Consider the following 22,559-nt stretch of genomic DNA (forward strand, 5'->3'; position numbering starts at 1 on the left):
GCCATTCAGCTTCAAGTTGTTGTCCCTTCAGTCTTAGTTGTGGAGGGCGCAGCTCAGCTCCAGGTCCAGTTGCCGTTGCTAGTTGCAGGGGGCGGAGCCCACCATCCCTTGCAGGAGTAGAACAGGCAACCTTGTGGTTGAGAGGATGCACTCCAACCAACTGAGCCATCCGGGAGCTCAGCGGCAGCTCAGCTCAAGGTGCCGTGTTCAATCTTAGTTGCAGGGGGCACTGCCCACCATCCCTTGAGGGAGTCGAGGAATCGAACTGGCAACCTTGTGGTTGAGAGCCCACTGGCCCATGTGGGAATCAAACCGGCAGCCTTCGGAGTTAGGAGCACGGAGCTCTAACCGCCTGAGCCACCGGGCCGGCCCCCACAAAGCTACCTTTTGAGGACAGTGGCTTCAGGTGACTCTTTCATACACTGAGGATCCCTGGCCCCTTGCAATTGAGACATGCAATTAGGACAAACCAGAATGCCCCCACACATTTTCTAAACACCTCCTGGGGGGTTGTCTACACACTATTCCTCATCTTTTGGAGACTTTGAATCACGGGTTACTGCTCCCCTCCACTGTTCCCCCCGATCCCAGGTGCTACCAGAATCCTGAGTGATTCACTACTCTCATGGGTAACCCTTCCAGGAATGCAGCAGCTGTCGTGTCGATCCATGGAAGGGGGACCTTTGTTTTGCTTAGAACTTTTCCAATAGCTGCTCACATAAGCGCAAAGCCCGTAGAGGTATTTTCACGCCGAACACTGTATTTGTAGCAGTGCTGTTCACAGCGGTTCCACATTCACATAAGCATCTGACCCTCATTACGACTTTAACGCAGTCGTGCCTGAGCACCTACAAGCTGATACACGCATATACTCACGCTCCCTTTATTTCTCCTTTTTATCACTGCTTGGCTTTATTTGGACATTTTTGACATTTGAACAGTTTGGACATCTGAAACTATGTATATAGTAGGCAATGTTGCCTATGCATTTTTTTTCAGGCTAGTACAGGGGATGTTACAAAACATTTGTTATACGTAGATGTGTGTTGGGTGTGTTAGAGTTGAAAACGACAACTCTAGAAGTTTGGCAGATGTCAGCAGCAAGAAGGAATATTTTTCTGTTCAGAACCAGCTTTCTTTAATAACAGACCCATAGTAAAGGCGTAACCTGCCTTCCACCAGACTCATTAGACTTTGATGCTTCAGGGGTCCCGATAGCAGCCATGACTTAGATTTCTCCACCTGCTCCCCTCACGAGCATCACATCTAGACATTCCTGTTCCCCAACAGCCAGCCCTAGAGATGAGAGTCCTGGCAGTGAGAACTCACACAGACTTGGGAAGACGGTCCCTCCCTCACTCAGCAGTGGCCTATATCACTTGCTCAAGTCCACTGCTTTTCCTGGGGTCTCGCCAATTCCCTCCATTTCTTCCGGAAGCCCCTATAGTTCTGAAGGACACTTCATGAGCCTAGGATCAACTTAAAGGCAGGCACTGTGGGCTCCCCAAATCCTTTTACCCCAGGCCCATGTTCCCTAAAATGTCCCCCAGGCCATGTCTGTATGTTCTAGCTGAGGCTATAGCCAGAACCCGGGCAGGCTGGAGTTGGTCTCCAAGCAGCAAGCCTCAGTCTTCGTTCTGCTGGACCAGAGCTAGGGGGCCTCCTTGAGTCCAGAAGCCATTCTTCTACACCGACCAACCCCTCTCGGGCTGCCTGGAGTCCTATTTGTCCTGGAAAAAGGAGGATCAGAAACAGGAAGTCTTTATTTGGATTCCAAGCACAAGGGCCTCTCTCACAGCCCCACGTGAACCGTCTTGAGATTTCACTGGCTTATCATGTCACCTGAGTGTGAGTGGGCCACACAGGGCTGTGCCTGCCCTCCCTCTGACAGGCTATTCCCTGCATCCCAGATAAACGGAATTCTAGCTCCACAGGCGTGGACAGATAATGAGGATTTTCCTGCGGGTTTGTGAGATGATAGGACTCATAAGGCTCCCCACAAGTGTTTCTGCCCACAGTGGCTGCACATTCCTCTGCTCTTTAACCTTTCTTTCTTCCTCGCTCTCTCCAGCCTCCTCCCACCCCACCCCCCAAAATCAGTGTGTTTAACCCCAGCATCCTTAGCCTGACAGAGGCCACCAGCCAATTTACCCAGCATCCTCTGGGAGGCTTTGGTTTATCTCCCAACCCTCTTCTGCTCAGGAAATGCTATGGTCTTTAGCAAAGAAAAGTGGGTGTGCTGTTAGCTTGTGTCCTGGAGTCCCCTCTGGCTCAAGCCCAGCCCACTGCCCCCCTCCTTTCCCATCCCATCCTTAGAGATGTTCTTGCCTGCCCCTGCCCGGCTCTTTAGTTACTTTTTCCTCCAGGGCCTCTTCTCAGAACGCAGCTGGTAGGCAGGGACCCTTAGTAGTCACCAAAGGCTTTGGTGATGCCTGAAGTCAAGGCTGTGTGACTACTATGGAGGCAAACCCACAAATCGTGGGCTTCACTAAGAACTGAGGCAGCAAGCTGAACCTTCGCCAGGCCCCCATTCCATGTCTCTTATCCCTCACTCCAAAAGCAGCAGCCTGGACAGTAGCTCTGCCCACTTCAGTCTCCCCTCCCCATGAGAAACGTAGTGTTCACCAAGCTTTTCTCCACAGGCACAGTCGGTTGTAAAACACCCTTCACTGCACGATCCGTACACGTTTGCAGGGCAGAAGAGGGAGAGTGGAGGGCTTCATGTCCCAAAGCCCTGAGGCCACCTGAGCTTTGCTGAGGCCTGTGGGGTGCCTGTCAAGAGACCTAGGAATCCCAATGGACCAAACTTGCCACCCCAAAGACAGACTAGGGAGGGGTATCTAGCCAGGTCCGGGCCTATCTGAGGGGCCCTCAGATTACGGGCTTATTTCCTCTGTCCCCAGGCCTCATCTATTGAAAATTTGCCCTATATCACCTCCAGCTCCCCATGTCTGTCCTGCTCTGATCCCAGCCCTGATCCCAACCTCCCTCTCTTCTTCCCTTCACTAACAGCTGGAATGCAGTGGGCTCCTCCAGATTCTTAGAGCAAAGATTGTTCCGGAAAACCTGGCTAAATCCATCCAACAATGAGTAGCTTCAGCTACCCCAGATTCTCCAAGCTGTGCGGTGCACCTTGTCAAACAGCTCACTCCAAATGTTTCTGGAGCCTGCACACACCTGTGAGAGCCCCTCCCCTCTCCTGGTGAGCTGGGGCTCCTCACTCACAGCCGTCAGCTCGCAGGGACCCAGAAATGTGGGTTCGTTTCCCCAGGAGCAAACCCTGAAAAGAGGATTTGTTTGCTGGTGATTTAAGAGTTCTGGGGCCAGAACGGGAGGGGTCAAATGAGGTGGGATATTGAGCAAAGTCACAGGGGGGTGACTTTGGCTCGCTGCTACAGGGAGGCTTGGAGGATGGTGTAGGCCACCCTGCAGGATCACCCTGCCCAGGGAGTCGGGCAGCCCCTCGGTTACTGGTAAAGGCTACCGCTGCCCCACGTCAATTCTCAGGCCCTTGCCTGAGCTCAGTCTGACAAAGATGGAGTGCTGGCTGTTGAAAGCACGCAGGGAGCTGGTGTACAAAAAACGATCTAAGGGAAAACAATAAAAGCAACAAAAAACAAAAGAAAACAAAAGAACAAAAAACAAAAGGGAAACAAAAAAAGAAAAAAAACAAAATGAAAAAACCTAGAACAAAACAAACGATCTAAGGGAATATGGGCAGAGCACTGGCAGCGTCAGCTACAGTCTCTCTATAATTACTTGTTAATACAAACTCTTACTATCTGAGACCTGCCATGCTGCCACACTTCTCTGACATGTTCTAGTCACCATTCTAAGTCATCGGGCATCCTGGGAGCAGAAGGCATCGTGCTCCATAGCCTGTCCCCTGGCACCTGCTCAGCCAGCAGGTGAAGCAGTGCTGACCCCAAACCACTCTAGGTATCTTCTTCCAACTTCTCTCTCCTCCAGGAAAAGATTCAACCCCTTAACGAAGTGTAAGTCTGTTGAGGCTAGAGTTTCCTATTTTCTCACAGAGGGGATACAAATCCCTTCTATGTGAAGGGTACCAAGGGTAAACAATGCCCCACAGAGCAAGCAGCTTCTAGACAGGTGAGGGTGCCCGTCTTGGGCAAAACTGCCCTCTAATCCATCAACTGAGTGACCAGTGGATTTCCCTGTGCTCCATGGGGGCTAATACTTGTCCCTCTGCGCCAGCACCTAAGCTCTCCACCCACCACCATTCCCTTGATACTCTTTTCTTCTTCCTTATCCTCTACTGTCTCCAAATTAAGTGTTGTGGAGAGGGCTCTCCACATCTCCATGAAGAAGAGTGGCCGACTCAGTGTGACCTGAGATCAAGGCACCGCTGGGCTCCCAGTTAGTCACCAGGCAAATGCCCTGTTTGCCATCCTCCTCCTCACCATCCAGCTCCTACCAAGTCCTCACCGAGAGAGGGCTGGCTTCTCCTGGGCCACAGTGGGGGCATTTCCTGTTCAACTGGTCATGGGGCTTATGGTCAATGTCCTCAGACAGGTGTTCTCCCACCCTTCCAGGTCTCCCTTGGGCGGAAGTTTATTTGGCCTCTGACTACATGTTATAAACTGTCAGGGAGCCTCTCCAGTCCCCTATCAAATATGGGGTTTCTTTTAGCACTAAGCTGTCTCCTGCCTATGTGGGACCACCAAATCCAGTGTGAAACCCAATCTCCAGTCTGCAACCCTGGCTCTTTACCTGTGCATCTGTAAGAGACTTCTCTGTAATGTTGGCAAGAGCACCAGCTCGAATGGCTTTAAGTAAAAGGAGAATGCACTGGTTCGTAAACTGAGAAGGCACAAGGAGAGTTTGCTTCAGGCTCAGCTGGATCCAGGTGCTTAAACAAAGGGGTGGTAAACTACAGCCTGTAAGCCACGTCTAGCCTGCCACCTGTTTCATATATAACCGTTTATTGGAACTCAGCCATGCTTATTATTTACATATTGTTTGTGGCTCCTTTCACTCTGCAACTGCAGTTGAGTAGGTGTGACACAGACCACATGGCCCACAGAACTATTTAGTGGCCCATAGACCACTAAAATATTTACTACTAACCCTTTATAGCAAACCTTTGCCGACCCCTAGCTTATACAAAGCTTCAGGAATCTACCTTTTATCTCTGGCCTGAATGTTATTGTTCATTCCTCTCACCCCTGGCCCCTAATCTCCATAGACTGAGAGTGCCTGAGGTGTGGTTCCCCAAGTGAAAAGTGGGGTGTGGTCCCTAGGGGAAGCATAAATGGCTTCCGAGCAGGCCAAAACAACAGATACCTGCTCTCCAGGCTCTGATCTTGTTTTCTACGCAGCGTTACACTGAGCTGCCGCGGGGGCATATCCCTCAGCTTGGTGGCATACGGAGGGAGACTGCTTCAGTGTGTCCTCTTGTTGTCAAGCCCAAAACAAGATCAATAAGGAGCCGTGGCTCCAGTGCAACCATCCGGTAGAGAGAACACGGTCAGCAACATCGTTCCCAGGGCGATGTACGGATTAGAGCGTCTGCATACCAGCCCCACTGCCACTTTTGATCAGGAGGGAGCATTCCATGTACATTTATTAGAATTCTGTGAGCTCCTCTGGGTTGGGGGTCCCTGTTGGGGAGCGGTCCTAGCCTTGCCAATTATAATTCTGCTGTTAAAACGATTCTCAAAATCTTATAATCTTTTGGTGAGGTATAAACACAGGAACCCCATAAACTGAGAACCTCTCTCACTGCACCCCTGACACAGACGATGCTTCCTGCTCCCTAGTGGGGTACATGGGCATCAGAGAAACTGTGCATCCAGGTTTTGACTGTGCGGTTCCAGAAGACGACACTCAAGGCACACCATTTCTAAGAGTGTGCCACTCGGAGTCATCTCCACGTAGGCTAGTTGGGTGCAGTGTTGTCCACGTCACGTACTGGGTGCAGGTGTCCCATTTTATTTGGATGTCCTCCGTCGTGGGCCAGAGGAATCATGCCCTAATTAGCTCCAGCTTCTGTTCCCTCCCCAAGGCCCAGAATCATCATGTGTGGACCTCAGTGCTGAGGGGCAGCTTTTTGAAACAGTACCAACTGCTTCCACAGTCCGTTCATGAGGCACACAGGACCCTGTGCGATACCAAATAATCGAGGTCACCTCTGTCCTTCCTAGAGTGGGACGCTCAGGCCGTAAGAGGAGCTCTGTGCCCTCCCTGCTGAGAGAAACCACTTCTTCCCCTTCTTTCAACTGCTGCTCACTTCCTAGTAAAGCTCTTTGCCGACTGCCCCCTACCTCCATCCGGGGCAGGGAGGGAGATCTGGGTTATGTAATTCAAAGTTGTAAGGAAAGCTTCGGAGGGTTGCCCCAGGCTGTCAGCCAAGACTCTTTTCCAGACCGATTTGCCATCCAAACGGCCTACACTCCCTCATTACAGACAGTCTCAGCGACCCGAGGTCATGACCTTTGTAACACAGCAGCTGCAGCTTCAGAGCAGATGATAACGATGCTGGAATCCCAGACCACTGGAGCATCCATCCAACATGCCTCCTGATGCCCAAGTCAGTGCTGGTAAGTGAGGCAGGCGGGTAGCTGCCCGCCCCTGGAAGGCTGCTCCACACTCATATTCCTTCAATGTGTTCTTGATAATCCACTTCAGCAGTCAAAACTCTAGTCTGTTGATGGGATATTGGACCTCACCACTAGATGGTCCCTCATGAGCAAATGTCACAATTTTATTATTTCCATTGACCTAATATAACACCACCTTCCATCCTTTTGTCCTAAACCAAGGTTTTTTGTCTGCCTGGAATCCTTTCCTTTGGGGAACCAACCCTCCCTAATTCCATGTGGTTTAGGTGGCACTGATCCCCACTTAGCCCCGCCCCCCACCCCCAGAGCCCAGAGGTGGGTATGTGACAGAGGCCTGCAGATCATTCCATTTCTCTAACTATAGTGATTAGTTCAGGGGTGGGCACATGACCAAACAGGGCCAATCTGGCTCTTCCCTGGGAGTTTTCTGTTAGACCTCCCAAGAGAATGCCCTCTTATTCTCTGGGAGTGCAAGCAGACGCCACTTCACTGTCCCCATGGAGGAAAAATTCTACAAGAAGAAAGAATGAGGCCCACAAGCCAGGTGAGCTAGAGGTTAAGTAGAGATGAGAGATGGAGAGAGAGACAGAAACAGAGATAACTTTGGTCACCATTTGAGCCCCCAGACCCAGCCATTTCTGAATATTTACCTTTTGAGTAAATAAAATATTATAAGGCCCCAATCTCTTACTTCATCTCTGTTTAAAGTTGTAATTGAAACTTGAGGTTTCAGTAACAATAAATAGAGACTTGAGGGAATGAGAAGTTACTGACGTGAAGGCTTTGGAAACCGCAAAGTATTGGGCTAGATATAATTTTTTGTGTGGCAAAGATTAGGAGTAAGTTGAAAGGTGAGAGAGAGAAAGAGAGAGAGAGAGAGAAAGAGAGAGAGAGAGAGAATATTAACCATATAGTGTTAAGATCTTATTTCAAACTTGTTCTTTTGTATCTTGTCATAATGATATTGAGTAGTTTGTATGCAAGAATCTCTCCTATAATATTCTACTCTAATTACAATGGTTTATTGTTTTATAACCCTTAACCTTGAGACTATGATGCTTGTTTATTGTAGGAAATTGTATTTACTCATTGCAAGTTTGTTATAGGAAATTGAACTTTCCATCAACCTTGTAATGTTTAACCTGATAAGTATGACTTCAGTGCTCTTGTTTTATTTAAATCAACTGGCAGTATAAGAGTAGTAGAGTTTCTTGGCATTTGGACAAAGTATTTGTAAGTTTTTTCCCTCTTGCAGAAGTTACGCAAGAAAAACAAATACTGATCAGAGCAGGAAACATTAAAACCACAATGGAGAATTTAAACTTTTTGTTCTACACCCTGGACTTTTACATTGTCCTTTCTCTGTCATGTGCAATGGGACGAATCCTTCCAAGGTGGAGTGGTGAGAGAGGCCAAGGCCAGGTGGATCAACCGAATCAGTACAGGAGCACAGACGAGCTGACCCCTGGGGTTCTGAATGCCCTCCCCTCTCTCAGGGCCTAGACATTTTCGAGGTCCTTGGGCACACACCCTGACCTAATATTGATTCCTAAAGCTCCAGGAAGCCACCGGGGTCCCCTGGTTAGAGTGGGAGTGGATGAGGTTGGGAGCAAATGGAGATCTAAACCTGAGTCCATTTCACAGAAGGCCCAGGGAGGCCCCAACCCTATCTTGCACTCATTCTCCCAGTTCCTGAAGGTGTAACGAGAACCCAGAGCAGCCGTATCTCCTGATCCCCACCCACATCCCTGACTCATGGGGATTGAGAGCTTTTGTCATAGAGCGACCTAATGTGAGCTCCTGGGTTTCCCTCTCCCTCTAAGCAAAATAAAAGGAACGCTACACCCCTGGAATGACCATGTTAGTAAAACCACGGACAAATTGAAGTACACAGAATTCGTGATTGCCATCGCATACCAACTAATTCTCCAATTCTTTTGGCCACAGCCCAAGAAGGACAGGTTTGGAGAATGGCAGTGACACATCACCTGTTTCTTTCATGATGACTGTAGCTGTTGCTCCAGTTTGGATCAGAACATATCTGTCCATACAGCTCCCGACATGAGCTGCCTGCCTCCCTTCGATGTTGCCTGCCTGGTTAAACCATTCGTTCTCAACAATTACGGCCCCAGCAGCTCCAGAGCTAGGTATGATGGTGGCCTCCAGCTTGTCTCTCTTCTGGTTCCTTCTCCTGTGGATGCCCTTTGCTCCTTACCGCTCTTTACCGCTCCTTGGAGATACCACAATGGGCTCGGTTCAGTGGGATGGGGAGGTCTATTCACAGCTGACATCACCTCGGTCAGTCCTTTGGGTGGTTTTCACTCCAACACTACATTCTAAACCTGGAAAGAGGGAGAAGTACACTTTACTAGAAACCACTGTTCTTTTAGCCAGAAAAACACACACTTACAACATAGAAAAATGTACAAAAATCAATGTTGACTTCTGACTTGAGTTTTGCTTTCAACCAGTACAAAGATTATGCAGAGAAGTGTTTTCAGGGGTGGCTGACCCCTAACAGCACCTCAGTATGCAAGGACCTTTTCACGCAGGCTCTTACTGTATCCCTCCACGCTGGAGGACAAAAAATCCCTCTCAAATCCTCTCACTCTCCTCTTTGGCTCCACCCATTTGCGTCCTATAAACACTTTTTGTCCCTCCACAGGAGCCTGCCTCATTAGACTGTGAGACAAGCTGTCAGTTGTTCAGTTCTGTCTGGTTTAGCTCCAGATAAGGAGGGGTAGAAATGGGGATGGCGGCCGTTGGTTGGCAGAATGTCTACAAGAAAGACAGACTTTTCACACTCGCAGTATCAGTCTCCTCTTGGCATCTGGCCTATGTGTTATTACTCAGAAAGAGCTGTTGTCTCCTTGGTTAGGTGTCACATGGCCACATGCTCCTTTTGTCACTCTGGTCTTTATGTGTCCCTTGCTTCAGGAAGGCAGGTACAGGCCCAGAGGGGACCTTGTGCCACCACAGTTGTCATTTCTATCTCAGAGTGGTTTCCACAATTTCCCCCTGACTTTGAGACAGGACTCCAGATTTCATTGCAGCTCAGGCCTGATCAATCTTCATTTCTTTGTTCCCTGGGCATGCCATGTGATACAGTTGTGGTTTGTGGGGAGGGGAACAATCTGTAAATCTGCACACTTGGCAGTCCTAGTGAGGTTGGACTCTGGAGTTTGAGATGAACGATTTATTCCAAGTGGTAGCCGAGAATCCCCATTAGATAAAACAGCTCAGACAGGACCCAGTCTTCAACTCCCACGGGACTGGATCTCCTTGAGCCACTGCTTCTGTCACCCTCTGCTGGACTTGAAGTCAGTCTCTATGCACCATGAAATTCCCCGAAATATAAACCCAACTCCCATGTGACAGGAAGTTCCTTGGAGAGCTGGAAGAAAAGGCCATATGACCCTCTTCACAGCAGAACCTTCTCAGATCCATGCTGCTTCATCACCTCTCCCCAAGGCAGAACCCACACTCTTCCCTTTTCCCCACCATGTACCACACTTCAGCCTCTCCCTGCCAGGCTGGTTCTGGCCCTTTCCTGTTTTGTATATCAAAATCCTGCCAACCTGAATATACCAATCAGCAGAAGAGAAGCCAGCCAACGGGCGCTTTGCAAAACAAAAACCCGGTCATTAGCTAAGCAGTTAAGCTAACCAAATGTTGTCTCTCTGGTGGCTCCTGGTGGGCCTCAGTTTATCCCACCACTCTGTGTGTAAAAATTAGAAAAAGCCAAAACATATTTGTGTGAAACCTTGTCCTATTTTCTAAAATGAAACTTCCACTCCTATCCCCAACCCACCTTTCTGCCCCTGTTCTAAATGTGTGAAGGTGTGAAAGTAGATTGAAAGTTCTGCTCTTGCCGATTTAAGACAGCATCACTCTTTTATCAACAATCTGAACTCTGAACTTTTGTTTTAACTAAACTATCCTGTAGCCTAACACTACCCAATAGAACTTTCCGCAGTGATGGAATGTTCTATAGATACACTCTCCAAAATGGCAGCCACTACTAACCCATGTGGCTTTTCAGCACTTGGAATGTGGCTAGGGTAACTGAAGAACTAAATTTCAAAATTTATTTAATTTTAATTATTTTACTGGGTGTACACATTGGGCTGCACAACTCTAGCCTCATTCCACCAATGAGAGAGAGGGACATTATATGAAACTGTCAATAAAGCCTTGAAATTAAATTTACTGTAGGCTAGTAAGCAGGATGTTGACTAGCTCATGTATTGTCCTCTCACTGGGAAAAAACTTTCTCAAGTCTAAGAACCTGGAAAAGCAAAGCAGTTCTTAAACAATTAGTTAGTTTTGTTTTAAATCTTAAAGGCATTATGAATTGCAAACGCAATTGTTTTTTCTTTTTTCCTTTGGCTATCAGGAAGCTCAGCCAAATGTAAAGCCCACTTCCACCGTGTCCCCTTGGATACTAGCATCATTCTCGGTTCCATTTATTTCCCTCCTACCCTGTTGTCTTTTTTTAGTGTAGTGTTCAATGATTTTCAGTAAATTTACAACATTGTGCAACTAGCACCAAAAAACATTTCCATCAGCTCAAAAAGAATCCTTGTGCTCTTCTCCAGTCACTCCACATTCCCACGGGCAACCATTCATCTGCCTTCTAGAAAAGTAGATTTGCTTTCTCTGGACATTTTATATAAATGGAATCATACAATATGTGATCTTTTGTGTTTGGCTTCTTTTACTGAGCATGTTTTTGAAGTTCATCTGTAGACTCTATCATACTTTATTCCTTTTTATTGCCAAATATAGTATTCTACTATATGGATATACTACATTTTGTTTATCCATTCACCAGTTAATAAACATTTGAGTTGTTTCTACTTTTTGGCTATTATGAATACTGTTGCTATGAACTTCCACATATACGTCCTTCTGTAGATGTGTTTTCATTTCTCTTGGGCAGATACCTAAAAGTGAAATTGCTGGATCCTGTGGTAAATTTATGTTAAGAATGCCAAACTGTTTTCCCAAGTGCTGCACCATTTCACATTCCCACAAGTAACGTATGAAGGCTAATCTCTCCACATCATCAACACTTGTTATTACCTGTCTTTTTTATTATAGCCATTCTAGTGGGTGTGGAGTGGTGTCTCATTGTGGCTTTAATTTGCATTTCCCTAAGGATTAATGATGAGCATCTTCTCGTGTGCTTATTGGCCATTCATATATTGTCTTTGGTGAAATGTCTATTCACTTAATTTGCCCATGTTTAAACTGAGTTATTTGTCTTCTTATTATTGAGTTATAAGAGTGCTTCATATATTCTGGATACAAGTCCTTTATCAGACATAACATTTACAAATATTTTCTCTTACTCTGTAACTAGTTTTCACTTTCTTAGTGGTGTTTTTTGAATTGAAAAGTTTTTTAATTTTTATGAAATCCAATTTATCTTTTTTTTCTTATAGTACTTGTGCTTTTGGTGTCATATGTAAGAACTTGTCCTAACCCAAGGTCATGAAGATTTACTCCCCTGTTTTCTTCTAAGAGTTTAGTTCTTACATTTACATCAATGGCCCAGTTTAAGTTAATTTTTTAATATGGCATGAAGTGTCAAAATTAATATTTTTGTATGGGGACATCCAGTTGTACCAGAACTATTTGTTGAAAAAACTATCCTTTCCCCATGGAATTGCCTTGGCACCTTTGTCAAAAATCAATTGACCATAAATGTAAGGGTTTATTTCTAGACTTTCAATTTTGTTCCATTGATTTGTATGTCTATTCTTATGCCAGTATCACACTGTCTTGATCACTGTCCTTGTTTTTGCTTTGTTTTCAGTTTCTTCATTCACTTACCTTTAAGTTTATTTAACTGAGAGAAGAGGTCATCTCCTTTCTCTTTCCCCAAATTGATATTAGCTCTTGGCAAGAATGTCATTGAGCCTTCCTAAAATCAAGTCATCAAAGCCTCTCTTGTGAGAATCATTGAGAAGTCATTAAAAGGACTATGACCATTTTCTTATTCAAACAAATCCCAAAGGGGATCAAGAAAGGAACAGACATTCTACCCTTGCCACAATAATCGGATTTACTGATTCCCAGGGAAAAAGGAAGAATCACCGCTAATGATGAGGCAGTTAAGGAATTATTTCCTTTCTCAAAAGGGCTTTGGAATGTACTAGACCTAAGAAGTAACATCTGTCTTTGAGCTGTAGGTATGAGTGTATTTGTTTAGTAGGGTCAATATTTAAGGAAACCAGTATGGCTGTTGAATATCAGAAAGAAAGCCTTCGAAGAAAAGAAACCCACTTGGAAGGATGGGATGTAGAATGCCGATGCCCTTCCCCACAAGACTGATCTTTGGGAGGAGCTGCCAATTCGAACATTACTGATCAACCTGATGAGCCCTGCAGACATGACTCATGAGTTACCTTGGCTTGGAGAACTGAATGGAGGAGGGGAAAGGATCCAGGGAGACAGACACCATCCTGGTGAGGAAAGAAGGGGTTTTCTGAAAGTGGGTTGCCAGGGGCATTGATGAAGGATGCCGTCCAGAGAGAAGCTGTATAATGGAGGATAGCAGAGTGAAGTTACCATTTGACTCTTGAGATACTTTTCTCTTTGGTCTCTGGGAAAGCCGGAGTTATTACCCAGCTGTAATTTTCTCTTTCTGCACTGTAATTCCTTTGTTAAGCTGCCCTACTCATCATTAAAGCAAGTCACATATGGCAGCCTAGCCTCATATGACAGCTTTGGGGGGAATAAGAAAATGCCATGGTGAAAGGGCAGGGGGCCTGCTCTATCTACCCCCACCTCTTTGCTAGTGTTCATGGGGAAGAAGCAAAGATTTCTTGAGGGATCACATCCCAAGCTCCAGGTGGTGACCAGTATTATGAGATGTGATCCCTTGCAGAACTCAGAACATTTAAAACAGTGGAATGGCTCCCAACTGAACAACTCAGGGGAGGTCATGGAAACTTCTCCTCCCCTGTTTATGTTAGATGAAACCCACCTCTGAAGGGGAAACTGGGGATAGGTGAACATTTGTGTAATATTTTTAAATGTATTCATTTATTCACAAATATATAGAGTCCTACTATGTACCAAACATCTTGTATTACATGTTTTTTATGTCACCTAAATCCTTTCTGAAAGAAAGGTAGAGAAAGAGAGGGAAAAGTACTCAATAAATCTTGCTTGAATGAAGGAATTGCAAGAGCCAGATGGCATGAGCCTTAAATGAGCAGGAATTTTTCCATGAGGCTGAGGGATAATGAACTGGGAGTGGCTTTTGAGAGCTGAGCGAGAGGAAGGCTGTGTCCCTCCTCCTTCCTCTGTGGTTATGGAGAAGAGCAGCTTTTGGGGAGACACTTAATGGGTCCTCAGTTAGGCAGGAATTGGAGGAAGGACCTGTGAAGGGGCTGAAGGCTTCAGGAGGTCCACAGGGGAAGGGGGGAGGGAGCATTGGGGAAGTTGGATCAGGGGAGAGGAAGTTCGGAAGGTTGATTGATGATGAAACAGGTTCTCATTCAGACAGTAGCTGAGGATTACCAGGATATCGCTGCCCAGTGGGATTAGCGTTTAAATGGTCCTCCAAGCCTGTGCTATTAGAGGCTTAATTATGCTAATTCTAATAATCATCAAGTAGCTTCTATTTTCAAGAACTTGCGATGTAAAACTCTAGTAAAGCTCTTTACAAACACAGTTTCATGTCATTGTTACAAAGCTGCAGTAAGTCACACACCCTTTTACAGAACAGGAAACTGAGGCTTAGAGAGAGAAATAATTTGTCCAAGACCAAACAGCTAATAAGAAGTGCCATGGGTGTAGTTCAAACCCATGATAAGTGCCAGGTCTGTATGTCTCCAAATGCCAGGTTACCCCCAGCAGCTGGTCTGTCGTGACTGCGGCCAGTGTAGCCGGTGGCGTCCATGATATTGGTGGCATGTGGGGAGTTCTTGGAAACCTGGAGGTGTCCATGATATACACCAATGAAGCTCTAAGTCCCTGGCCAGAAGCCCCCAAAACACTTCTGAATACCATTGCCAACATTGCCAGAAACCCCGAAGAACTCCACCCACCTTCCACACAATGCTGGGGTCCCAGAGAAATATGAATGCATAATTAACAACATGTGGAAGAAACAGGGCTCTGTAAGAATGTCTACCAAACAACGCTGATCTAGACTGAGTCAGGCAGGGCTGACCCAAAGAAGCAATGCTTAGCTGAAAGTGAAGAATGAGCTAAAAGGTGAAGTGGGTGTGGTGGGAAAGTCTTCTAGAAAGAATGTGCAAAGTCCTGGTGGTTGCAGTCAGGGTGGGGGCACATGTGCGTTTGAGGAATTGAAAGGAAGCCACCGCAGCTGGAGGGAAGAATGTGGCGCTGGAAGGTGTGTGTGAGGTGGGATTTAGTACTTGTTAAAGAGTTGGCTCTTTATCCCAGGAACAATGGGAAGCCATTAGAAGTTCTCAAAGGGGAGTGACATGATAAGACTGGAGAAGAGCATAGGGATGCAGTGAGATCAGTTAGGAGGCCCTGGAGGAGTCCAGGTAAGAGGTAATGATAGCTTGGACCACCCAGCTACCAGCAGAGATGAAGAGAAGGGAGTAGATTAGAGAGATGCTTTGGAGGTAAAATTAACAGGATTTGGTGGTGGTTCCTAGGATTGTGGGTTACCTATTAGACAGCAAATTCACTAAGACAGAGAAGACTGGAAAGGTGTCAGAGAATGAGGATCATGAGTTAGGTCGTGCAAATGTTGGGGCTAAGGTGCCTGGTGCCTTTGAGACATGAGGTGGAGACGTTTTCTAGGTAGTGGGCTAGGCTCCCATTGGTCAGGCGCTTAGACAAGCAGTTCTCCAGGCTGGAGACATAAAGGTGTAAATCACCACCAAATGGAGGGTAATCAAAGCTGTAGGCATGGATGACATCACCTGGGAGAGTCCACAGTGAGAGAGGGTAAAGGCCTAGGAATGGGCCTTGAAGAACAGGAGGGTTTAATGGCTGAATGGGGGAGTGTGACCCTGCAAAGGAGACCAAGGAGTTAAGAGACAAACTGGGAAAGTATGGTGCCAAGGGAGTCAAAGAAGCTAGTGTTTTAAGAATGTAGTAATTGAACGGTCTAAAGGGTGAATACTAAAAAAAAAAAAAAAAAAAAAAAAAAAAAAAAATGCCCACCCAATTTTGAGACATGGAGGTTATAGCTCAAATATCCTGTTTCAGAGGAGTGGTGGGAGGTGAAAGCCAAATTTGACTGATTGTTGGAATGAATAGGAATGTCTTTATGGCCAACATTGGGAAAGAGAGCTGAATTTAATTAAGGTTGCAGGAAAGAATCCAGTTGAGAGGGTGGGATCAAGTGCTCAGAGAGGGAGGGGATAATGGGTAGAGTGGGGTACCTGAGAAGCAGGTGGCGCTAGGGAATTAAGGATGGGCAGGAGCACTCACCTGAGATAGGAGGAGGGGTGCTCTCTTTAACTTATTGCATTGGGAGAGAGGACAGATGAAGGGAGATGTGTGAATGTGTTAGTGAGAAACTGGGGTAGTTCCTGTCTGGTGGCTTTAATCTTCTCTCAAGAAGGAGGCAAGGTCATATCTGCCAGTGAGGAAATAGAGGCTTAAAGAGGATGGAGACAGTTAGAAATAGCCACTGCAGAGGGTGGGGTTCCAAGCTGACTGGAGAAATGTGTCCAGGGCCCAACTGCAGTCAGTGGCTATGATTTATGGGAATGTCAGTCTGACCTGTGAAGTCACTTGGCTGCTTGACCATGGCACAAGGAGGCAGAGAAGGAGGGCTCCTCCGGACCTGGGGATTTGTTAGGCAGATATGATCAAAAGGCCGAGTGGCAAAGGGGTTTGGGGTATTGACAAGCGAATCATTATAATGTTGGGCCTTGGCATCTGAGTTGGACAAGAAGAAAAGGGAAGGAAGGAGGGAGCTGATATGTTAGGAGAACACAAAGAGGTCAAAAGGGAAGAGGTCTGATCAGACCAAACAGTTATCCTGACATTGCAGGAGCAAGGTGGGAGCAGCAGAGGTGCAGTTCGGGCTGGGGACAAGGCTCAGTGTGTGATGGTAAGAGAGGGTGGCCCAAGCCACTGTGATGAGCTCGGGGAGCTGGTCTGCCTGCTCTGGTGCTGAAGTAACCCACGCAGAGGGTAGCAAGTAGCAACGGACACTGAGAAGTCCACTAAGCTGAAAACAAAGGCACAGCCACTGGATTTGGCAAAATGGAGGTGAATAGTCATTATGTCAAGAGCAATTTCAGTGAAGTGTTGGTCCCAAAAGCTGGGTTTAGTGGGCTGAGTGTGAGCAGGAAATGGAGGAGTGGAGGCTTCGTGTATAAACAGCTCTCGGGTTTATTGTGAGGTGAGCAGAGAAATGCTCAATCGCTCCCACTCTGGGGAATGGGGGGTGGAGTCAAGGAAGTAGATTTTTTTTTTTAGGATGGGAGAGACTTAGGCATAACCACGGGCAAATGGGAATGATACAACAAAGAGGGTGGGAAGGGGGAGGGAGAGAAGCGAAGTCCTGGAGGAGCCAAAGCACCCTGAGCACAAGTGGAGCCAAAGCTGGGGCTGTGCTCCTCGGAAGGAGGACAGAGAGGAAGGCATAGATGAGGGTGAGTTTGGTGGGGGGGGGGCTCAAGGAGTCCTCCTGCCATGACTTCTGGTTTCTCAGAGAAGCTTGAAGTAAAGTCACCAGCAGAGTGTTCTATTGAGAAATTAACTCCTGTGTCATTTACCCCTATAGTGACTCATCAGGAAGGAATGAAGGGCTTTCGCTGGACTTTTGTGTTCCAAGACCTGGGCCTTTTTTCTCCCACCCCACACCTGAGAAGGTAAATAGACTGCTTTGCAGTTCTGGTGTCAGAGCTCCTGATGGACTAAGAGGGAGAGCATCACTCTGTCTCAGGCAGTTGATTCTATAGCAGGGAAGTGAGGGGCCCCATGCCACCCTGACATGGCCCCCAAGAAAGTGGCTGTGTGTCACTGCAAATGCCACGAACGAAGAGTTTCAACTTTGTGAGTCTACAGGAGAGGCCCTCTTGAAAGAGTCTGGGATGGAGAGAGTGGTATGTCCCCTTCCCAAGAACTGGACTGGACAAGTTAGGTCCTACAGATGGGAGACAAACAGTGGAAGCCCCATGGCAGTAACAGCTAAAGTCTGCAACAGCAGCCGTGGCCCGAAAAAGTCCTCAGCCTCTTCCTGCAAGGCTGTGGAGCACATACTGACTGCCTTTGGGGCTGTGCAAGCTACTGAGTTCTTGGGCAATTGGAGGGAGGTGAAGGAAGGCTGTGAGTGACATGGAATTTTTGCTGATCTGGTTAGGGTAGGGACTCAAGCTGAATTTAATTTGATTTAGACCAACTAAAAGATGTATTCACGTCATGAGTTTGAGCAGAGTGTCCAGTGGGCCCAGGGCCCGGACAAAGGGTGAACAGTGAGGGAGAGCTGACATCTGGCTCTCCCTCCCCCTGCACCCTGGGGCTGGAACACGGCAGGCACAGAACTACCATGTGGCACCACCCGGCCTTCACGGATGAGCACAGGGACGTCCCTCCCTGCCAGGCCCTGGAGCAGCGTGGCAAGTCAGTCCCACATGGATCCCATGCTGAGTTTGGCAGTCTGGACAGAGTCTTGGCTCCTCTCCTTCTGTGTCATCCACTCACAGGCGCGGTCACCTGAGGTTCTTGTCTGGGTGACCCCAGGGCCTGGGCCTCTGGGTGGTTTTTAACCTTGGCCTTGAGTTCAGTTCCAGGTGCTCGGCATGCTGAGACCACAGGCATTCTCACGCCCTGCCTCAGCAAACACTAGACCACGGGGGGTCCAAAGGTAGGTGAGCAGGGGCTAGAGACCAATGAGTCGAGGTTCTAAGACCCCTGTGTCCCCATGGAGGGTTGAAGCAAGAGCCCGGTCAGCACAGCAGTGGATGGGTGTGCTGACTTCAACCACAGGAGTGTAAGGTCCCTGACCCACTGACCTAAGTATTGTGTTCACAGACTGAGATCCCAGGCCAGCAGACACGCAGGTCAGGAAACATCACAGTCCCTGTTCAGTGCATGCCAGGCCTACAGAAGCCCCAGATGTGGACAAACTCTGGGACTTGGTCAGGGAGCTTTCCCCCTACCTAGTGACGTCTGATGGATCCCTGAGCACAGGAGAAAAATCTACCTGTTTATTCCTTTAATAAATATGTATCGAGCACCTATTTTGTGTCTGGTAGCCATGCTGGTCCTTCTGTCTTCAGGGAATCCACAAGCTGTGGGGTAAAGGGATAGACACAGGTACAGGTGATGGTGACACCTAGTGCTTAGAGTTTCAGCAGGTAAGCCCCCAACCCAGCCAGGGGTTATGGATGGCTTCCTGGCGGAAGCGATGGTTCTAAACAGGGACCATTGTTTCCAAAGTACCATTGGTTCCAAGATACTGAAACCAACTCAAGATAGAGCAACTCTTAGGAGGTGTTTTTTCTATGACTATGTGCAAGAGATTTTACGACCAACTTGGTTTTGCATGGTCCAAAACCCAAAAATCAGAATCTCTCTTCCTCCCTCTCTCTCTCTCCTCTTTCCTCTCCCCTCCCCTTTTTTCTCTTTCCTTCTCTTCCTCCGCCCCTTCCTTCATCTGACGTGTACCTCACAGAGCCACATGATCTCTAGTCTCTTTCTGTTTTTCAAGGTTTGCAGGACTGGTGACTGACTGGATGGGGGTGCAGGACAGAAAGTATTTCTGGCCCAGTGACTGAGTGAATGAGGATGCCACTGCCTGAGACGGGAATTATTGAAGACCAGCAGATCTGGGGTAGGAGGGAGAGTGAATTTGGTGTACCTGAGGGACATGCAGGGAGTAGTGTGGAGAAGGTTCTTGGTTATGTGGGTCCTGAGCTCAAAAGTGAGGCCCAGCCTGGACATAGAGTTTTGGAAGTCATCAGTATATGGTTGGTGGTGGTCTAGATGGTCCAGAGAGAACGGATAGAGGGGGGAAGGGGAAGGCTAGCACAGACCCTGGGAGGAGCAGGAGGTGGTAAAGACTGAGAAAGAGTGGCCAGTGAGGAGAGTACAGGCCATGGAAGCCAAGGGGAAGGACTGTTTTCACAAATCAGAAATGAGCAGGCATAATTGGTTGAAAAGTAAACCTAAACCCACCCTAAATTCTGAAACACTGGAAAAAAATGTCTAAAAATGCATAAAACTTTCAATACCCGACAGTACACCAAAATTACCAATGGGTAAAAAACCACTGACTCGGAATATTCATTTTTGATCTGTTTGTCATCAAGATCTAATTGTTTGCCTAGAAACACTGAAGCCAGTACCATCCCCTTCTCACACACCAGGGGGCGCACACGCACTGTTTCTGAATCCAAGTCCTCGGCAAAAGCAGGCAGTGAATTAGGTGATAACCAGAACTTGACCCCTCAGCCTGGATCCCTAGATCCCTGCACATTATTACACTGTGCTCCCTGAATCTAGGTGCTTCAACAATCCCAAAACTTTGTTTATATCTCACCTGACCCCCAAACTCACAGAGGTATCAGAGAGACCCCATAGAAGATGAGAGACCCCACAGGAGTCCTTACCTGACCAAGGCAGTAGGAGCAGATTCTCCGTCTTTCAAGAGGGGGGCGAGCAGGAGAGGGCTGGTGTGGTTTTGGCTGACTCTTAAGTGGTGGTGGCATGGACTGGGAGGGTGGGTCTTAAGCTGAGGGCTTTGGTGTCGAGATATGACTCTGGGTTTGGAGATCACCAAGTCCCTGAGTCAGGGCTTGAAATAAATCTTTACTTAAGTTATTGGTTTAGCTCAGAAATGTATACAAGTTTGGTATATCAGAAGTCAGAAACTCAATACCAAGGTTTATATCGAGTTTGGGAGACATCAGCAAGTCTTGAACTCAAGGGCCAATTCAAGACTTGATTCAGGTTCACAGAAGGAATTGATATAAATATTGGGGTGTTGGTTAGCCTTGAGTTGAGGTTGACATCAGGTCAGAGAAGTAGAAGGTGGATATGGGGATGAAGTGGGTTTGCATGGAGTTTCTGCAAAGCCAATCTCATTAATCTTGGATTCCACGATTATTATTAGAGTTGGGTTAAGTTAGGGTCCGAAATGGCCCCAAGGATGGGTGGGGTTTGAGGTCAATATTTGTGTTAGGTCACTTTCTGATGATTCAATCCCGATTTAGGAAGTCAGAGTCCCAATTTACCAAAATGTAGAAAGTGTAGTGGTGTTGACCTGGGATTGGGAATGCAGTATTGGAGTGTTATGTTAAGGTTTGGGGTTCAAAAGAGAGAGTACTGGGGTCCATAGCAAGGCAGCTATTAGATTTTAGTGTTCATATAAGGATGGAGGGCTCAGTAGTGGTACTGGGGTCCATTTAAGAACCAGGGTTGGTGCCAGTATCACTATCAAGCTCAGGTAAGTAAAGGTGGTAAAAGGATTTAGAATCAGAATTGGTATTTGGGATCAACATAGGGCTTCAGATTTAAATGACTATTTAAGCCAATCTCGGGGCAGATTTAGGGATTTAAACTCAATTTTGGGTTTGGGGTGTGTCTGGGCTCAAGATTAGGTTCAGATTTGTATGGGGAGGAAATGGTGTCCTAGAGAACTATTAGGCTCATATTAGGATTGGGAGCCCCCAGTAGGATCTGGACTTCGTCTGGGAGTTCGGGATTGTCCATGCTCACTATTGGAGTTCTGGTTCAATACTGGGAGTTCCAGTCAGTGCAGACTCGAGGTTGGGTTATGGCCTCGCCGGGCCTACTTGGCTCCGCGGCTGTATGAGCGAGAGTGCACGAGGGGAGGGGCGGCGCCGGGGACGCGCACGGCAGGGGCAGGGGCGCGGGCGCGGGCGCGAGCGGGGGCGCGCGGCTGGAGCTGGCGCGGGAGCGGCGGGAGCAGTGGCGGCGGCGGCAGAGGCGGCGGCTCCAGCTCCGGCTCCGGCTCGGGCTCCGGTTCCGGCTCCAGCTCGGGTGGCGGTGGCGGGAGTGGGACCTCGGGGCGGCGGCAGAAGACGAGAGGGAGCAGCGGCCCCAGCGGCTTGGGGGGGGGACATGCGGACCGACGGCCCCTGGATAGGTGGTGAGTGACCCCCGCGCCCCCTCCAGTCCTCTCCGTTTGCGTTCCTTCCCCACTCCCCCCGTTCTCTCCCGGAGTCCACCCACCAGAGCTGGGGGCGGTCCCGGGGGGCTGGGGGCGCCGCTGAGGCCGGGCCGCGCCCCCACCTGCCGAGCCCGCAGCCTCGGCTCAGCCACCCCCCCAAGCCCGGCGGCTCCTCCCCGCGCTACCCCGCGGCAGACGCGCCCCCCACCGCCGCCGGCTGGCCGGCTCCTCGCCGCCCTCCCCCGCCTCGCCCGGCCTCCCCGCCGCACCTGAGCCGCAGCCCGCGCCCCCCACCCCCCAGTGCAAAGTTTCCATTTTGTATTTGTGCTCCCCCTCCTCAGTCCCGCCCTGTTTCCCCCCCTCCACCAGCGCGGACGCGCTCCGGGGGCGGCCCTCCACTTCCCACCACCACCCCAGCCCCGGGCGGGTCCAGGCCGCGCCCCCGCCCCCGCCGCACGGGCGCCCCCTCCCAGCCGGCAGAGGATCCGCAGCCGACTCACCGGGGTCTCGGTCGCCGCCCCGGCGCACGTGCGGTCCCGGGGTGCGCCGGGCGCGGGTTTGGAACCCCAACCCCCACTCAGCTGCCGGCGCGGGCTGGGGAGGGGCCAAGGTGGGCCGTACCCACCCCACCCCGGTGCAGCGACCTGAAGGCTCTGCATTGACCTGTCCCGGGAGGACGTGTCCACTCGGACCGGCTCCGGAAAGTTCACTCAGTCGCCGCCCGGCGTCCCGTCCCGTCCTGGTGTGCCCTGGTCCTCATCGCGGTGCCCACATTTTTGTCTCAGCTTCTTCCTCTCTTTCCCTGTTTTCTCGGTCTCTGTCTCTGCCCTTCATCGTCTCTGTACCTGTCTCTCTGTGTCGCTGCTTCCCACTGTCCACCCCCTGCAGTC

The 22,559-nt window shown here is 48.7% G+C and overlaps 1 protein-coding gene and 1 long non-coding RNA gene across 24 annotated transcripts in view; one reads left to right on the forward strand and one right to left on the reverse strand.

The window, feature by feature from the left end:
* Window positions 1-301: 301 nt before the first annotated feature.
* On the reverse strand, window positions 302-22,401 carry LOC117027388 (uncharacterized). Its single transcript, XR_004423902.1, has 3 exons — window positions 22,170-22,401; window positions 8,797-8,923; window positions 302-1,730 (listed from the first exon to the last, which is right to left on the reverse strand). It is a non-coding gene; the product is annotated as an uncharacterized LOC117027388 (long non-coding RNA).
* The window catches only part of PTPRF (protein tyrosine phosphatase receptor type F), an 86,793-nt gene continuing 85,668 nt past the window's right edge, over window positions 21,435-22,559 (forward strand). For 7 of the 23 annotated variants that reach the window (XM_033115077.1, XM_033115074.1, XM_033115090.1 and 4 more), the window contains exon 1: window positions 21,470-21,648. The gene's annotated coding sequence lies outside the window, so the exon portion shown is untranslated. Of the gene's footprint in view, window positions 21,649-22,559 lie in introns of all 23 variants that reach the window. The other 16 variants (XM_033115082.1, XM_033115079.1, XM_033115092.1 and 13 more) reach the window with 4 other exon arrangements.

Source organism: Rhinolophus ferrumequinum, chromosome 9, assembly GCF_004115265.2.
Source record: "Rhinolophus ferrumequinum isolate MPI-CBG mRhiFer1 chromosome 9, mRhiFer1_v1.p, whole genome shotgun sequence".
Taxonomy (NCBI): domain Eukaryota; kingdom Metazoa; phylum Chordata; class Mammalia; order Chiroptera; family Rhinolophidae; genus Rhinolophus; species Rhinolophus ferrumequinum.